The following is an 18,896-nucleotide window of genomic DNA, read 5'->3' on the forward strand; positions in this document are numbered from 1 at the left end:
GAGACACCAGGGAAGTTAGCTGAGAGTTTTATTCAAGGTAGGAGGTAGAAACGTTAAATGTGTGGGTGCTTAGTTGCTCAGTCATGTCCGACTCTTTGCCACCCCGTGGACTGCAGTCTGCCAGGCTTCTCTGTCCATGGGGATTCTCCAGGCAAGAATACCAGAGTAAGGTGCCATGCCCTTCTCCAGGATCCATACTTCTATTCGATCAGAAGCACCAGAATGGCAACCTATGTTAATTTGTTGTCCCAAAAGCTATCGATAGACTATGACTTAGTCTTACTGTATATCAGACACCTGAGTCAGACAGAGCTTGTCGATTGGGTAGAATGGTGAAATGGGGAGTAGAGACACTCCTTTGGTCATCTCATTTTGTTTTTTCCCAACCTCTCTGCCTCCATTCCTCTACCTCATCCCTCTCTTGTGACAGACTGGCTGGCAATTGGCAAGTGTTGATGACCTCCAAAAATATCTACTTCGAAGTCTTGGCCACCGGTGGAGAAATGAGCAGAAAGTTAAGGATATGTGGAATTTGTGAGTAAATAAAACAAGCTGGAACCATTGAGCTGTTGCTCGAAAGATTGATTTTTATCAATTTCGGGAAAGGAAGAAGAATCACAGAAGAGGTAACAAAGAACACATCTGACTGGTTGTGAAAGTAAACAGGGGAAGTTATTGTGTTGTATTGAGGGCAGGTAAGAAGTGGATGGTTAGATGCATGAGTGAAAATATTGACAATGAGAGATTCTGTAACAGATGAGTCAGGGAAGGATGAGTGGGTGGAGGAGCTAAAAGGCATTCTGACATTTTGTTAAAACCTCCCGATCATTTGCAGCTGATTTCTACAAATGTCAGAAATAGCATTGCTCATCCTGTAACACCAGGTGACTGAAAAATAAAATGCCTCCATGAAATTCTGAGTATATCTTTACCAAACACTGAGAATCCAGAACATCTGCTTTAAAGAGTTCAGGGGAAAAATACACATTGAACCCTAAAGACTCAGAAGCCTGTGTACCTACTTACCCGTGTTTTAAAGAGAAGAAATTGGTGATTAAGCATCGTTACCATCTGTGGTTCAGGGACCTCATGTTTCCTGACTTGTCCCTTTCTCCTTATTCTTATCTATTTTGCTCGTTAGACACTCTGTGGTATAATGGTAGAAAGGAGGAGCAAAATCCAAATTACTTCATTTTTTCTGGCTACTAATGAACTGATTTAATATTTGATTAGGAAGAGGCTGGAATGAAATTAGAGATTCCAGTTACTTGTGTCACCTCTGATTTTTTTATTCTGGGGAAAATAAGAATTCGTGAGCTCTATACAAAATAGATGGATGATGTTTCTATTATGGAAGTAGCTAAACATTCTAAGCTCACAGTTGTTACAAATACTTTAAAAACTATCCTTAGTACATTATTCTACCCAGTCTATGAGAATGCACAGGGTATGTATATTAGCCTAATATTTCACATACTATGCAAGCAAATTCTGATGACTTAACCCTTTAGAAATAGTTCAAAATCTTGAAGTAACTGGGAATGCTGAGCCAGATGAAAATAAGAGTTCGTTTATTTCATAGAAGCGGCCACAACATCTCAGTACTGAAGCCTAGATGTTTCATAGATGGAAAGGACCTGAACAGATTCAAACTCTCTCCATCACTAATTGGTTATAGATGATATTTGGCAATCTAGACTTCCTCAGGAAATTTTTATATGTGTTCGGTGTGAATAACAGAATAGGAAAATCAATTTAATTCAGTTCAATTAAACTGACAACATCTGCATGTCCTGAACAGTCTCAGCTCCTGGGGGCAATCCTTGTTATTCCTGGTAATGGATCAGTTCAACAACTCCAAATCTCAGAGGCCGATGACACCTACTTCTCCTTCATCTTCACCCTTCATGGGAGAGTTTCCGGCTCCTGCTAAAATCTAGATTGACTCACCTTCCCGTGTTTGTCCTTTCAGCTTCTCCAGCATTTTTGTGAGTGGTTCCCTGTATTCACATCCCTGTTTCCTGCCTGCCTGGATCCTGACTCATGCCCGGGGGATAATAATATCATTATTGACAGTGTAGGAAAAGAGAGTTAGGGGCCCCAGAGACAACTGAGGGGAGTCAGGTACAGTAGTTGTTTGCTTAAAATGTCCAATCCATGGTAGTCTGGTATTTACGTACATACTATAGCATACAAGGGGCTTCCCTCGTAGCTCAGACAATAAAGAATCTGCCTGCAATGCAGGAGACCTGGGCTCAAGTCCTGGGTTGGGAAGATCCCCTGGAGAAGGGGATGGCTACCATTTCCAGTATGCTTGCCTAGAGAATTCCATGAACAGAGGAGCCTGGAGGGCTACAGTCCATGGGGTCACAAAGAGTTGGACACAACTGAAGCGACTTTGCAGCAGCACAGAATACAAGATCATGTCCTAGCAATGTCAGATTGCTAGAAATGGGACTTCCCTGGTGATCTGTGGCTAAGACTCCAAGATCGCAATGCAGGGGCCCTGGGTTCCATCCCTGAGAGCTAGATCCCACATGCTGCCACTAAGAGTTCCCATGCTACAAGTAAAAGACCTGGCACAGCCAAATAAACAAATATTGAAAAAACAAATTGCTAGATGTGTGTAACCACAGACTTCTGTCTTCTAAACTCATCTTGGCTTAGAGCAGTAGCAACAGTTCACAGATGCTGATGGTCTAGAGACAGAGCAGTGTGAGTAGCACCAGTTCAGTAAAAGGCTAGAAAGAGAACTTCCCTGAGGATCAGAAAATGGGGTGGGAGTTAGAGATGAAAATTCTGCAGTTACAGGCAAATTGATGGTAGCTGAAGATAGAGAACTGGGGAAAAAAAACCCACAGGAAGAGTGCATAAGCACAAGCAGGCTGAGGGCAGAACATCACAGGCACTAGAATGTAGCCAAAGGTGAAAACGAGGCGTGAGGGTAGGAGCAGAAGGGCCCATGGAGATAGAAGTATGGGCTTGGGGCAGGCCATTTGGGTCCACTGAGGTGGGCGCCCTGCCCAGAATTCCTCAAACAGACATTTAGTTCCATGTGCTCTGCTAATTAAGGCAGGCTACAATGTCTGTGTATCCCTCAAACTCATACAGTGAAATCATGCTCCCCGCCCTCAAAGTGATGATATTAGTAGGTGAGGCCTTGGAGGTGATTAGGTCATGAGAGTGGGGCTCTCAGGAATGGGGTTAGTGCCTTCATAAAGCAGACCCCCAAAGAGCTCGCTGTCCCTTTCCCTCTGTCATCTGAAGACACAAGAAGCTGGGCTCTCGGACACCACATCAGGGGCTGCCTTTATCTTGGACTTCCTGGCCTTCAACACTGTGAGAAAACAAATTTCTGTGGTTTATAAGCAACCCAGTCTATGGCATTTGTGTTGTAGCAGCCCAAACAAAACAAGACACAGGCACATGAACATATGACATCATTTTGAAAACATCCCATCCAAATAGTTAACATAAAGTTGGACTAGCTTACTTGAAAAATCTAATCACAGACACTGCCTTCATTATGTCAATACTAACAAGACTTTCTGGGATGATGAGAGAAATGTTTTTCCTCTGTGTCTCCACCATGTGGCTAATGGCACTCGAAAAGCGGCTAGTGGCACTGGAACTGAAGCCTTCATTCAATCTAATTTTTAAATTTAAATAGCTCACGTGGTTAGGGACTGTGATTCATATGATTCATAGGCAAGGTTGATTTAGAGTAAACAATACGTAGGTTTTGGCACCCTGTAAACCAGACTTTAAATCCCCTAATTACTAACTCCACGACCTTGGATACCTCACTCACCTTCCCTGGGCCTGAGTTTCTTCTTAATAAAATGGGGATCAAAATATTTATGTTTAGGGCCATTGTGATGACTGGAAATGAGGCATGTATACTGCCTTACACAGATCTGTGCATGCATGCTGACTCATTTCAGTTGTGTCCAACTCTTTGCAACCCCATGGACTGTAGCCCTCCAGGCTCCTCTGTCCATGGGATTCTCCAGACCAAAACACTGGAGTGGGTTGCCCCGCCATCCTCCAGGGGACCTTCCTGGCCCAGGGATTGAACCCGCATCTCTTAAGTCTCCTGCTTTGGCAGGTGGGTTCTTAACCACTAGAGCCACCTGGGAAGCACAGACCTGGTACACAATAAATGAGAGCTATTACTAGTATTAAATGATGTGAGTCAGTACTCATTGGACATAACTCAACTGTTTTGATTCATCGATTATTAGCATGAACATGTAATAAACTGTGAAATGTGCAATAAAGATAACCCCTGGCTGTTACCTGTGGTGGAGTCACCTCTTCCCAAAGCAACTGGTGGTGCTTTTCTACTTAGAGAGTCTCTTATCTCCGCCTTGCCGTGAGCTCTGCTTTTTCAGCCTGATTGCTTCTAGCAAATCCTCCTCCTCCTAAGGAGCATCCCTCAGCGCTTCTTCTATAACCTCAGCTGTTCAGAGGAAAAGACAAATCAAGCTTGTTCAATCAATAACTATAATTTTACATACAATCCTAAATCCAAAGAGTCTTTTCCTGTGGAATTAAGAGCAGGTATTCACAGAATTTATTTACCTTCACCCTGGCTCAACATCACAATCTCCTGGGGGATTTTTTTTTTTTAATACATAAGTCTATCCCTCTTCCCCCCAGACCAGAGAGGTGGTGTCTTAGGGGCACTCAACAGATTCTTTTTAGGGTCTGAAAAGCAGTGATGTATGCTCTGTTCCTGGAATGGGTTCCGGACAGTTGGGGTTGTTGGATCCCTGGTGAACTGAGAGATGTTACAGTGCTCTTGGGCAAGGAAATGGCACTGACATCACATAGATCTGATGTATGGACATGGGAAATCTTTGGATATTTGATTGACATTTTCACTGGGGAATCAGCCAATCATTTGAATAAATGTCATTCAGAGCTGGGCGAGGATTTCAGAACTACTCTTTCTTTTCTTCCTAAGCTACCCTTTCACAATTCTGGAGATGGTTCACCTCCTTGTACTGTTCTTTTCTGGGGCTCAGATCTGTTTATGATGTATTACTATTTTGCTTACAGGCTTTCATACATGAAATGTCACTAGTTCTCCACACAATTGGGTACGTACCCATGTGAAGAAAGACTGCTGAAAACTCTGAATAAGGATCAGAATTCCCATAAGAAAATATCCTTGGAATCAGAGGTTCAAAGCAATGCCTTTGAGTGCATGCAGCCCACTCCCTCACCACCAACACTCCTATCATTCATGGGACCTGTGAGTAATGGCTAAGCAACCCTCTGACTAGTGTGTGAATGCTCGTAGGGTACTAGTCGAATATTGTTATCTACTTTTAGAGACAAGAATCTCTCTGGGACAAAAGAATTCCAAGCACAGGCCAACAGCCCACTTCTGATCAGTAAAATTCCAGCATGATGAACCAAAGTCAGCAGTCCCCCAGAGTCTGTAGCAGACCCTACAATTGTGAGTCCAGAAGAGAAATGTTTTATATCAGCAAATACTGGGGACTATGAAGGCACCTGTTATTGGAATAATTAAGACAAAAGCATTTACTGGGATATTCTAGTTTTGAGGTGTCGTTATCTTCTCTCGTTTTCTAACCACATCTTTTATTGATTTTTGCTTTTGGGAAGGACAAAGTGAAAATATGGATTCTACCCTGGGCAACAGTAATGCCCTAAATGACACCCTTAGTCCTGTCTCAAGGCAAGCCTTCCTGATAAGTGACTGTCTTGTCATCTACTTTATTATGCAGGCCATTTAGGTGACAAGGGAGCTGCACTGTTTGGCTACATTCCTGATTTTCAGAGCCTAGGTCTTATGGGAATTGTTTATGGCTTTGTAAGTGAGTATTTTGGAAAGCAACGTAGCTCAAAATAGAATAAGCTAAAAATACAATTTATTGATGCATTTCCTCAGACGTGCAGCAGTTCTAACTGGTTTCAGAGATGGCTGCCCGTGAAAAGCGAAAGTGTTAGTAGATGATTAAGTGAAGATACTATTAGTGTGTTAGTCACTCAGTTGTGTCTGACTCTTTACAGCCCCATGTACTGTAGCCTGCAGGCTCCTCTGTCCATGGCATTCTCCAGGCAAGAATACTGGAGAGGGTTGCCATTTCCTTCTCCAGGGGATCTTGCCAGCCCAGAGATCGAATGCCTATCTCCTGCAACGCAGACGGGTTCTTTACCCTCTGAGCCACCAGGCTGCCTGGAGGGGCTTGTTAATTTTGTCAGGACTCTGTTTTCCTGGCTCAGGTGGTTTTCTTCCCTAATAGGTTTCCTCCAGCCGCTGCAGGTTTCCATGGCATGGTCTCTGAAGCTGCTACATCAGTTCAGAAAAAGGCCCACCCCCCCTCATTAGAACATGTGCCAGCCCCCCTCCACTTTGTGCCAGGGATGAGATGCAGTCTGATTGACAGACCTGGGTCATGTGCTCCTAAAATGTCGGTGGAGGTGTGTCATACACAAAGGCAGGAAGCAATTCCCAAAAGGAAGAGGTTGGGGTAAAGAGATTAATCTTTTTTTTTTTAATAGACTACTTTGAGAAAGGTTGGTTCCATTTGCTACGGGAAGGATGAAAAATAACTTCATTCTACTGTTACACGACTTCAGGAGTTAATGGAGACCACAACATAATCTGTGATCACATGGAATGCATTAGTATGCCAGAGGAAAGTTCCATTGAAAACCCAGTATCATGTCACTTTCTTAAAATGGTTCTCTTGTAAAAAGCCAAAGGCTTATTATGGGAGCCTGAGTTTTCTTTATTTGATAATTTCTGAACTTACATGAAACAAGAGTCACATAATTCAAATATAGATGATCCTTCTGAGAAAACAGGATGAATGCAACTGCATTTCAAATGTGCTAAAGATATAAAATAAAATTTTGTTACATATCTTAGAGACGTAATTATGCTGTGAACTCATATCTCATTCAAAATCAACCATTTTGATAAATACAGATTTTCTCTTTTAGCATTCCCAATAGTAAACGTTAAACTAGAATGGGTTTAATATTCCTAAAACAATAAAACCCTCAAAACCCCAACCAAGTTATTAAGCAAATCAAAAGAAAAAGCATTACCAAACCATGCATTATGAGATAAATAAGGATGCACCCGAAAAGAATTACTTAATTTCTAAACATCAGCTGGTCCATACTCTAGGGGTGGTACATGGTACCCAAAGATTTTTCTCCTATATTCTCTAATGTCTTCTTCAAATCTTCTTTGGAGTCTCAAAAATACCTTCAGCATGTATGTGGAACCTAAGTAAATGGTATGGATGATCTTATTTACAAAGCAGAGACAGAGACGCAGATGTAGAGAACAAAAGTATGGATACCAAGGGGGAACAGGGTGGGTGGCATGAATTGGGAGACAGGGAATGACATATACATATTACTGATAGTGTGTATAAAACAGATAACTAATGAGAACCTAATGAGTACAGCACAGGGAACTCTACTCAGCACTTTGTGGTGACCTATATGGGAAGGAAATCACAAAAGCGGAGATTTATGTATACCTATTGGAGAAGACTCTTGAGAGTCCCTTGGATTGCAAGGAGATCCAACCAGTCCATCCTAAAGGAGATCAGTCCTAGGTGTTCTTTGGAAGGACTGATGCTGAAGCTGAAACTCCAATATTTTGGCCACCTGATGCAAAGAGCTGACTCATTGGAAAAGATCCTGATGCTGGGAGGGATTGGGGGCAGGAGGAGAAGGGGACGACAGAGGATGAGATGGCTGGATGGCATCACGGACTGGATGGACATGAGTTTTAGTAAACTCCGGGAGTTGGTGATGGACAGGGAGGCCTGGCGTGCTGCGATTCATGGGGTCGCAAAGAGTAGGACACGACTGAGCAACTGAACTGAACTGATAGCTGATTCACTTTGCTGTAGAGCAGAAACTGATGCAAAATTAAGAAGAAACTATGTATTGAGGTCTTCCCAGGTGGTTCAGGGGGAAAGAATCCGCCTGCCAATGCAGGAGACACAGGAGATGCAACTATACTCAAATAAAAATTAAATTAAAAAAATTAAAAAGCAAAACAAAACCAACCAATCAACCAAAAAAAAAAAAAAAGCCTTCAGACACTTAGTTTACAAATACTGAGAGGGTGTATCTGAGCAGATGAAAGTCAATAGAAAATGTTGTCAGGCACCGACATCTAGGTAGGTGGACTGGCGAGTTCTCACACTCACAGAACAGGCTCCAGGTTTGGGGTTTCCTGGCAGTTAAGATCCAGCGCTTCTCCAACCCAGAGGGAATGGGGGGCCAATGCCGGAGCGCTTTGGAGGCGAGGCGGCGGGGTGATGGGAGTGAGGGGTGGGGATGATCTGGGGGAGGGGCTAGAAGGGGGGTTGCGGGAGGGGTGGGGCCGGGGGCGGGGCGCTCGGGGGCGTGCACACCGGCGGGGACACGCGCTACCGGCAGCGGCAACTCGCTCCAAGTTCCCTCCCTCGCTCCCCGGCGCTGGCAGCCGGAGCCCTCCCACTCGACTCAGACCGAGCCGCCGCGGCCGCCGCCAGCTCGGCCCCCAGCTGCCTCGCGTCCGGGACCCCGCGGCCTTCCCGGTCCCTCGCTCTGCCCTCCGGCGGCCCGGGCGGCCCGGCCCCCGTCCCTCGCGGGCCTCGACTCCTTCTCCCCGCCGTCCCCGGAGCCCGGTGCCCGGCTCGAGCCGCACAGGGGAGCGCGGCCGAGGTAAGTCTGGGCCGGGGGCCGAGTTGGGGGGCAGCGCCGCGCCCCGATCGCGCACAACGCCGAAGCTGCGCGCGGCCGCCGAACAGCCGGGTCCGCCTCTGCAGCTCCCGCCCGGCCTGGGTCTCGGCTCAACGGGGCGCGCGGGCCGCGTGGCCCGGACCGACCCTGGCCGGCGTTCCGGGCCGCGAGCTCGCCGCGCGCCGGGGGTTGGCGGGAGGCCGGAGCGGGGGCCCGGCGAGCTGGGCGCGCGGGTAGGGACTCCGCCTGGGACGCCCTCGGCCAGGGGCCCCTCGCGCGGCCTCTCATCTCTGGTCCTGAGTACTTTGCGAGTATCAGTCTCTTTTCCTCGCGGGCTGGGAATTCCTGCAAGATATGCAGATTCCGAGGCCCCGAAAGTTTGTTTTGGGGGACCCTCTCGGGCCCCATCCGTGGTCTCAATTGTCTGGACTTTCTTTGAAAGCGTTCAGATCTGAAATGGAATTAAGTGACCCCTGGCGCGCTGGCGCCCCATCACCCCGCGGAGCTGGGAGCCCGGCCGCCGAGCGGGCTGCCCAGTCCGGGGGCTTTGCTGCTGGTGGTGGGGACCCGGGCGGTGACAGCTCTCCCTCCTTGCGGGGTGCAGGCCGGGGAGGGAAGCGAGGGAACTTCGCCGTGAGCTCAAATCCCTCTGCAGAGCGGAAAGCGAGCACCTGATGCCCGGTTTTTTAACCCTTAAGAGTTGGTGTTCAGCTTTATTGAGCCACAAAAAATTAAGCAGGCTTTCTTTCCCGCCCGAGACAGGAGCTAACTTTGCGTTTTTCCTGCCGGCCACGTCCTGTTCACAACCTGGCACACATCTGTGACAACACTGCGTAGCTGATATGGTCAGGGCTGCGCGCTGGTCTGATTTTGAGGAGGCGGATAGTAGAGTAAGCATTTTTTGCAGTATAAATAGTAAATGACTGTAAACGACTTCCATTTTCTTCATTTCCCCTGTTGGAGCTCAAGTTATTTATTTAGCCTTTTTCCTCCCAATTTACACTTAGAGTCGTTCCATGGAAAATACCCGAATTAACTTGTACTTATTTTGCGACGTCACCACTCCTAGTCATTCCAATGAGCTATTTATTAAGTACAGTTATTCTGACATAAGGGTGAGTTAATGGTAAGCCAGGCGTCTTCCTCGAGTTAACACTCCATCGACTTGCCCTGTGGTATTTAATCTGTGCTATTACTATAGATGGTATTTTGACAGCCTGATAATCTGTAAAGAGCTTAGCATCATGCCCTCTGGGACATGGTGCTAGGGAAGTGTCAGCTGGTTTTATTTATAATTTTTCTTATCAGTCCATATGTTTTTTTTTCTATGGAAAATGGTTGTTTTGGTTTTTTTAATCCCCAATCTTTTAATTTATTGTCTGTTTTAAGTCTGTGGTTTAGTTTTAGATCAGGATTGAGGTTGGGTCATTGTTTTGCTTAAGACAGACAGGCTGTTGTGTATGTTCTTATACATGAGATATAGCAGATCTCAGAATGAGAACACAGTTCTGCACCTGCTCGTATGCAGGTACATTTCACAAGACATTTCAAGAAGACCTTAGGGGCCTTCTTGTCTAGGGAGAAGCCCAGACATTTGGAGAAACCTGGGCTCTGAGCCCCATCCTGAACCCCCTGGTTCTGTAGGTTTGGGATCATACTTTCAATTCCTCGCTTTCAATTCCTGTGCTGTGGCTGCTAGCACAGCAGTTGTGACTCGCACTGTGTCAAAAGGCAATAAAAGATAGATATATGTACCCTTTACACCTACATCAGCCAGAACACATAATTCTTACCCGTGCTTTAAAATCTGCAGAGTGTATAGTGTAACTAGCAAAGAAAAAGTAAAATGGCTTAATGAGCATGCGTTCGTAACCGAAAGATGATGTTTGTTACCTAGATATTTGAAAAGATTGTTAGGAGTTAACCCTCATTTTGAGGTTCCCCCCTGCTCGTCACTTTTACCTTTGAAGTGGCATCTTTTTCGTTCCTAAACAGTTTTCTTAGCTAAGCCAAGGCTTGATGTTAACTCGTGGGGCCTGCAGAGCTGGGCTGCTGTGGGGACCCTGTGGCAGGAGATGGTGCTGTGACTGGTGCTGGTGGACTGATACGTGTGATCCAGTCGAATTGGAGGAAGGATTCCTTTCTCAGTTTTGTTTCTCGCCCTCTCCCCAAAATACACTCTTTCTGCATTAATACCTTCTAACAATCTCCTTAGAAATGGACTTGTAAGAAAAGTTTGTTCTTTGCATTTTCAGCTTTTTACCACTGTTGGCCAAATTTTTCTCTCTGAAAACCATGGTATTCCAGGTGTTAAGACAAACATTGTCAGTCAAAATTTGATTTAGTTGACTGTCCCCTAGACGACTCTTTTCCCATAACAGAGCAAGATTGATCATTCTGAGCCTAGAGGATCTCTCAGCAAACCTGCGCTTTTTTCTTTTTCTCCTCAACACTCAACTCCTAGGGGAGAAAAACAAATAAGAAACCTACTCACTTCTTGACTTTAAGACAGCCACTTACTAGGGTGGATTCTCGTGTATTCTGATTTTTACCGTCATTGTGCCACTCCATACAATGCTGCAAGAATTGAAATTCAGGCTGAAGCCTCTGGAGCTCTGCAAAGCCATGACTCATCCAGGAAAAAAATATTCACTCCACTTAGTATAGCACCGAACAGAGGAGGTAGTGCAGGAACAAGGGGGTTCTGGATTGTAATGAGGATTATCTCTCTGGTCGAGTCCCATGCAAATGATGCTGCATTCTCTAAACTCTTGCAGCACAGAGTCCTTGCTGTTATCTCCTTGCTTCAGGTGAGGCTAAGTGACCTGGCTGAGTCATGGAGCTCCAGAGAAGCAAAGCTGCAGTTTTAACCCAGGTGTGCCTGTGGCTTGGTGGCTCGGTGGTAAAGAATCCACCTGCCAATGCAAGTAGGTTCGATCCCTGGGTCGGGAAGATCAACTAGAGAAGGAAATGGCAACCCAGTTCAGTATTCTTGCCTGGGAAATCTCATGGACAGAAGAACCTGGCAGGCTACAGTCCATGGGGTCTGAAAGAGTCCGAGACAACTACGCACACATGCGTACATATAAATGTAGTATTGATTCTAAATTTTGTTGGGATAAGTTATGGGGTGATTTGTATGGACGATTTTGGTGAACACTAAGTAGTAAGAAATTTAGGTTTTTGTTGCTCATAGATGTCATGGTCCAATTAGTTCAAGTCATTAGATACCAGTGAGGAAATGTATTGCAGAATACACTTTCATTGTTTTTAAACCCAGGTTTGTTTCTGGACTGTCTTTATGTGATACACAATTCTTGAAGTTAAATCATATGTATTCTCTCCTATTCTGACATGTTTGAGTCCCTCCTGCTTGTGAGAAGGGCCTGCAAGTGATTTTCACATTTCTAACTTTTTGCAGTTTGAGTCCCCTAAGGATAATCACATAAGAACACAGCATTTAAAGGCATGAGACTTGTTTTTAATTTTTTTTTAAGGAAACATTAGTAGGTGAAGCAAATTGTTTCCTTTTCCCAGTATGATTAAACAATTCTAAAGTGGAACTGACACTAAAGATGGAATTTGAACATTATAAACACTTTGGGGAAAAGTTCAAAGGTGAAAACTCTGCCCAAGGAAACAATATGTCATTTGGCAGACAGATTTCTAGAAAAATTTTAAGAATTCTGTGCTGTGTTTTATACATCAGAGCAAGATCAGTGGATTTTGAAATTGTCCATTTCCAGGTAAAGCTTTTAAAATTACAATTCAGAAGCATATGGGAAATTTTGGAGTAGTTAGGTTGTAATGCAAAGCATTTTTTCCCCCTCAGTACTCTGTTAGAAGTTACTTTCATCTTTTTTGTCTTTTGCAGGAAGAACCACTGATATCTTTCAAAATAGCTATTCTTGGCAGCAATTTTTTTATCCCGTTGACTGGAAGGTAATGAAAATAAAGTAATTATGTGAATTAATGTAGTTTAGTAATTTCTTCTATTATGATTGCTGTATTAAAGAGATATTTATAGAGAGTTCTTTGTGTGCCAGGTCCTGGAGATAAGTGGTACCCAGGAAAGATAAGGTCCTTGCCTCATTGAGGGAGTCAGGTATAAAGTGGGACAAAATAGATGAAGTAAACAAGTAAGTGAAAAGCTCATTTGAAGCAGTAATAATTGCAATCAAGACTGAGGGAGGCATTCTCATCTGAGGACCTCATGGAGGCTGATTGAGTGAAGACATTATGTGAGGAAAAAGAGGCAACCTCTGGAAGGTCTCTGGGCCGAGAGGACAGACAGCCTGTGCAAAGGCCCTGTGGCCTTCGTTAGGAACAGGGGACAGCAGCAGAAGAGCCAGGTCAGCAGGGCCTACCTTGAGGCCCCAGGGTGAGGGAGGGGGGAGTTTCTGTTTATTCTGTATGCAGTGGGTCCTGCTGGAGGGTGTGACTCGGGGTGTGGGGGCAGGCTCTCGTTTGCAGATTGGCAGCTCATTGTGCCCACCTCGTGGTGACCAGTACCAGCTGGGCGGGAAGGAAAGCAGAGGCGATACGCTGAACTACTGCTCACCCAACACACTCTTCCCTGGTAGCTCAGATGGTAATCTGCCTGGAAGACCTGTGTTCGATCCTGGGTTGGGAAGATCCCCTGGAGAAGGGAATGGCTGTCTACTCCAGTATTCTTGCCTGGAGAATCCCGTGGACAGAGGAGCCTGGTGGGCTACAGTCCACCAGGTCGCAATGAGTCAGACACGACTGAGCGATTAACACTTTGACAGAGTATTGCTCTTAAGATGCGTCATTGCTGTGTACACCACTGAGAAAGAAAGCAAACTTCCCATTAAGCTTCGCCTGTTAAGGACCTGCTGTGACGTGGATCCTCATTTCAGATGTCAACACTGGAAAACAGAGTTGCCTTAGATTTGGCAAAATCTGGTCTTTTCTGGAGACCAGGCTGAGAGGGCTTGCTGGTTTGTATTTCAGTTTTATTTGCGCCTGCGTAATATGAGTTGAATTCTGTTATTTGGAAGGCTCTGGGGGGAGGGGCTGTGTAGTGGGATCTCCAACCTCTGGGTTGGAAGCTAGTGTAGAAAACTGCATCCCCTGTAAGTGTCTTTCTGCTGCTTCGCAACCACACGAGAAGGCATCTGCAGATTCTGTTCCCGCAGGTGGACTGCAGACGGTGGGTGTCAGAGAATCAAGGGAACTGGGACAGTCTGGATCTGCCAGGCCCAAGGGGACACTCAGACACTGTGTGTCATTCAGAGTGGGCGGCACATCCCCTGGGAGCGCCGAGCTTTGTTTCTCTGTCACTGGGAGCGGGGCGGGGTGAGGGCTTGGGTAATCAGGCCAAGTAGTTGTCAGCCAGCAGACCAGTAAGCGGATGCCTGAGAGTCTGGGAGAGGGCGCCTTGCTCTTGGAGCTGGTGTGGGTTTAAAGATTGGCTGGATGGGCTGAGCAGGTTACCCAGGCTTCGGGAACCTCAGTTTCCTGATCTATCAGATGGGAAACTGCAGGACTCACTTCAAGGGATCGCTGTGGGGTTTAAGGAGGATGGTGCTGGCAGAGCAGCCAGCTCTCTGTGGAGCTTGGTTGGTGTCAGGGGTTACCGTCTCTTGGATGTCATCTGCCCCTCCATCCGTCTCGTGTGTTCTCATTACACAATCACAGCGTGAAAGTCTCTTTGAGAGACTCACCCCGACTGCTGAAGCTAAGGTCCCTGCTTCTCCAGCCACTCTCTGGCCCCCGCTCTTGTGCTATTTTCTTCACCTCATTCCTAAGGGAAATTGTGTATGTGTTGTTGTTGTTATAAGTGTGTTTCTCCAGGTTGAGCAGGTCACTGTTGCAAGGACTGCTGTGTCCACAGGGCCTGGGACGTGGCTTATTTACCTACTGGCTGTGCGGTGATACTGCTGAGAGCGGGTCCTTCCCATGGGACCCAGAGGACAGCAAGGCTCTTCTCCGTTTTTTCGGCTGTGATGATGGGCCTTCCAGCCCAGCGGTAGAATTCTGGGATCCACCAAGCAGGCTCCAAGCCAGCCTTCAGAGCGGACTTTGGGGATGGCAATTGGGGAAGAGGGAAAATTTCTATCTGGAAATACGGGTTTCCTGGGACTGTGGGACTGCTTGTGGTTTTGCGTTTCAGAGGGTGTCACCTGCTTCATCTTCCAGCAAATGTCACCAGAGGCTGATTACCTAATACCTGATATACCAGCTTAAAGGCACCCATCTCCTTCTATAAAGCACACAAGGAAATGTGCTCGGGAAGTGTGCCTGCCATACAAGGGACCGGGCTATCACATGTCACTCTGCTCTGCCCCCTGAGAAGCTGGCATTGGAGTTGGGGTGGAGCTGGCAGCCCGGTGAACCTGCCTGGTCAGCCCTCTGGATCATGGGTTATTCCTCCCATTTCTAAGTCATATTTTGTTACTGGTGATGCTGTATCCATTGTAATGGCTTTTGTTGCTTCACTGATTTTGATGCTGTGTTTTTGTATTTTTTTGAAAAGGAAATCATTTTGGAAATAAGAATATTGGTATGTTGTTCTCTAGGCTTTCATCTTTCCCAGTGTTTGCTTGTTGACTGTAGTCTTTGGGTGAAGTTTAGCAAATAAAATGGCAAGGATGTATTTTCAAATTCTCGTGCAAACCCTCCAACCATCCTAGATGGGTGAGCCTGTTTATTCACCCACATGAAAACTATGCATCATCTTCTGATCCCTGGCTCTCAGGGGGCCACTGTTTCCATCAGAAATGGACAGTTGGAAACTGGGAACTCAGTAGTGTTGGGAGATACCAGTGACCCCTGACAGCGCTTCTGTTTTGACTACATAGTTAGAACAAGATGAGTTGGGAGGTTCTCTGTACACTTGACTATGAGATGGGGATTTTTAAAATCCTTTCAGTCTATCCCTGGCCAGTGCTCATTCAAATGATCACTGATTGGAACGTTGTGATTTTAAGAATCAGACATTTTTTCTTCTCTGTGAGTTTTGTTCTTGTTCAGTGACCTTGAAGGAAGAAGAGAAATCATTGTGGTGGTCTGGAATTCGACTAGTCCTGGGTGCTCTTCCCAACTCCTGTAGGCTCTGTTTTAACCTACAACAAGACTTGGTGTCTAACCAGCCTTCTTACAGTTTTTGGTCAAAGTGGCCACCATCTTTCAGGGGATAGACCAGCTGTCTAATAACTTAGTTCTTTAATTTAACGGAGATTATTTTTCTAATCCTTGTTAGTGAATTTATATTTACAACTTTTGTAGGGGGAGAGTATTACAGAGCCATATAAAATCTATTTCTTGTGGGAAGTTGAAATATTCTGTTAGGTCATGCTGGAGGATGTATGCAGTCTCCCTGCGTTGTTTGGAATTCTTTTTTTTGGCTGTGGTGGGTCTTTGTTGCTGTGTGGCTGCTTTCTCTAGTTGTGGCGTGCTGACTGCTCGCTGTGGTGGTTCCTCTTGTTGCAGAGCCTAGAGCCGGCAGTAGCTGCAGTTCTCAGGCTCTAGAACACACACGAGCTTCGCTGCTCCATGGCATGTGGGACCTTCCCAGTCTAGGGATCAAACTGGTACCCCTTGCCTTGCAAGGCAGGGTCTTATCCCTGGACCATCAGGGAAGTCCTTGGAATTTGATTTTAAGTGAATTTTCCATACAAATGATGGAAGTCCCATGCGTGGGTGTGTGCGAACTTAGTCATGTCTGACTCTTTGTGACCCCATGGACTGTAGCCCACCAGGATCCTCTGTTGCAGGGATTTCCCAGGCAAGAATACTGGAGTGGGTTGCCATTTCCTCCTCCAGGGGATCTTCCTGACCCAGAGATCGAACCCGTTTCTCCTTTGTCTCCTGCATTGGCAGACAGATTCTTTACCACTGGGCCACCTGGGAAGCCCCCGGAGTCCTATGCATGGCAGGTAGTCTGAGTGGGGTCACACTTCTCCAGCTGTAATCCCCGTGCTCAGCGTGAGCTTTGCAGCGGCCACGTTTCCCCAGGTAGGAGCCACCCTGCCCTCACCGCAGAGTGAAGGGTTCCAGCTCTCCTGGCCAGGCAGGTGTGCTTATTGGATTTCTCCCACAGGAGTTTTTCCTTTCAGAATCCGCAGGCACACGTCCGAACCTCTTCGGTTGTTAATCCCCCATTGCTATTTCCATGTGCCTTTTCCAGTAGAATCTCAACATGAAGCATTCAGCTGTTGAAAAGCTCTGTAGTCTCTCTGGCTCTTACCCAAAAGGTGTTGAAGTGAGTTGAGTTCATGATCAAGAGACCGCACCCTAAGGCCTTTTAATTAAGCAAACCAAGACGTTATCACATGTTGTTATACATTCTGTCTCAGGAATACTTAAGGATCTTCATTTTATTTATGTACTTATTTAGATGAGGAAAAGAGTGTCTATTAGCTTGCAATTTAAAATATAAAGCCCTTCTCCCTCAGTGGCTTAAAATGGAGCAATATCCTATACCTGAGGACAGGAGAAAGGGGTGCTCTCTGTTAAATGAACAACTCTCCTGCCCCCAAACTTTTATGGTTATCACTGAAATTTACCCTTCTGATTTTATTTAAAAATTTTTTAAAACTTTTTATTTTGCACTGGAATATAGCTGCCCCCAAACTTTTATGGTTATCACTGAAATTTACCCTTCTGATTTTATTAAAAAATTTTTTAAAACCTTTTATTTTGCACTGGAATATAGCTGATTACCAAAAAATGTTGTGATGGTTTCAGGTGAGCAGCAAAGGGACTCAGCCACGCATACACATGTATCCATTCTCCCCCAAACTCCCCTCCCATCCAGGCTGCCACATGACATTGAGTGGAGTTCCCGGTGCTGTACATTAGGTCTTAAGGACCTTCACATTACTTTGGATTTTTCATTTTACCAGATAGTATTGACTATTCACGTGTACCTTGTGTTGGTCTGGGTTCTCCACAGAAGCAGAACCAATAGGATCTCAATCTTGATCTCAACGAAGTTTATTGTAACAAATTGGCTCTTAGCGGTTTTGCAGGCTGAGAAGTCCCAGAATATTTCGTTTGCAGCAGAAAATGCAGCAAAGACAAGGGGTCAGCCCCAGTGGGAGGGTGGGGGGAGACTGGGTCTCAGCTCAGCCAGGCACAGAGAGATCTCATCCCCTCACCCGCCTTGTGGGATTCAGGTCCTCCACCGATGAGACGAGGCCACCTGCACTGGGGAGGGCAGTAACTGATCAGTCACATATAACCAAAACGTACTCCTTTCTCCCAGAGCTCACATTTAGATCGACTCATTTAGAATGGTCTGGGCCTGAGGTTCCTTATCTGCTCCTGTCTGGACCATGAGTTGGTGTGAGACTAGAAACAACCACAGGCAGCCCTTTGGTGCCAAGCCTGGGAGCCTTGACTGTGGTGGGTAGCCCTTGGAATCGGGTGGTGTGGCCTTAGCAGGTTCCAGTAGGTTGACTTTTGGGTCTTTATTAAACTCCAGACAAGAGTTTTGTCTAGAATCCTAATCCCCTTAGATGAAACTGGCTGAGGCCAAAGGTAAATAGAGCTAAAATCTTTTCTCTTTCCATGTTTCAGCATTAGGACATGGATGCCAGGGCCTTACTGAGCTGTTTTCCAAAACCCATGCTCAGATTTGGACCAACTGATGTAGTAACTGCCTCCCAGGTGGCGCTGGGGTCAAGAACCCGCCTGCCAGTGCAGGAGACAGAAGAGATGTGGGTTCGATCCCAGGGTTGGGAAGACCCACTGGAGAAGGAAGCATAGTGGAGGCAAGAAAAGGAAGAAGACCCAGGCAGGGATATCAGCTGGAGAGGAAGAGAGGACTAAGGCCTCAGCTGTGGGGGAAGGCACGCCAGGAGCAGGGGAGATATTTCAGAGTAAGATGGAGGGGGAAACCCAGAGAGGATGTCAGAGGGGACTGGGGTCCTCTCTGCAGTATCGGGGTGATGGTGAGCTCCAAGTGTCACCTGGCTTGGGTGTATTCTTGCCTGGAAAATCCCATGGACAGAGGAGCCTGGCTGGCAACGGTTCATGGGGTTACAAAGAGTCAGATGCGACTGATACAGTAACTAGTGGTGTCAATAGTGACTGACACCACTTCCATTTCTTTGTAGCCCTTGGAATCCAGTGGTGTGGCCCCCATACTCATGTATGCTTGAGCGCCTGCTGTTTACCAGGGACCGTGATGCTCCCTG

The 18,896-nt window shown here is 46.1% G+C and overlaps 1 protein-coding gene across 2 annotated transcripts in view; it reads left to right on the plus strand.

Annotated features, from left to right (window-relative positions):
- The first annotated feature begins 8,402 nt into the window (after positions 1-8,402).
- The window catches only part of FAM110B (family with sequence similarity 110 member B), a 139,050-nt gene continuing 128,556 nt past the window's right edge, over positions 8,403-18,896 (plus strand). For both annotated transcript variants that reach the window (XM_043879225.1, XM_043879224.1), the window contains exon 1: positions 8,403-8,712. The gene's annotated coding sequence lies outside the window, so the exon portion shown is untranslated. The remainder of the gene's footprint in view (positions 8,713-18,896) is intronic.

This window comes from Cervus elaphus, chromosome 21 (genome assembly GCF_910594005.1).
Source record: "Cervus elaphus chromosome 21, mCerEla1.1, whole genome shotgun sequence".
Lineage (NCBI taxonomy): Eukaryota > Metazoa > Chordata > Mammalia > Artiodactyla > Cervidae > Cervus > Cervus elaphus.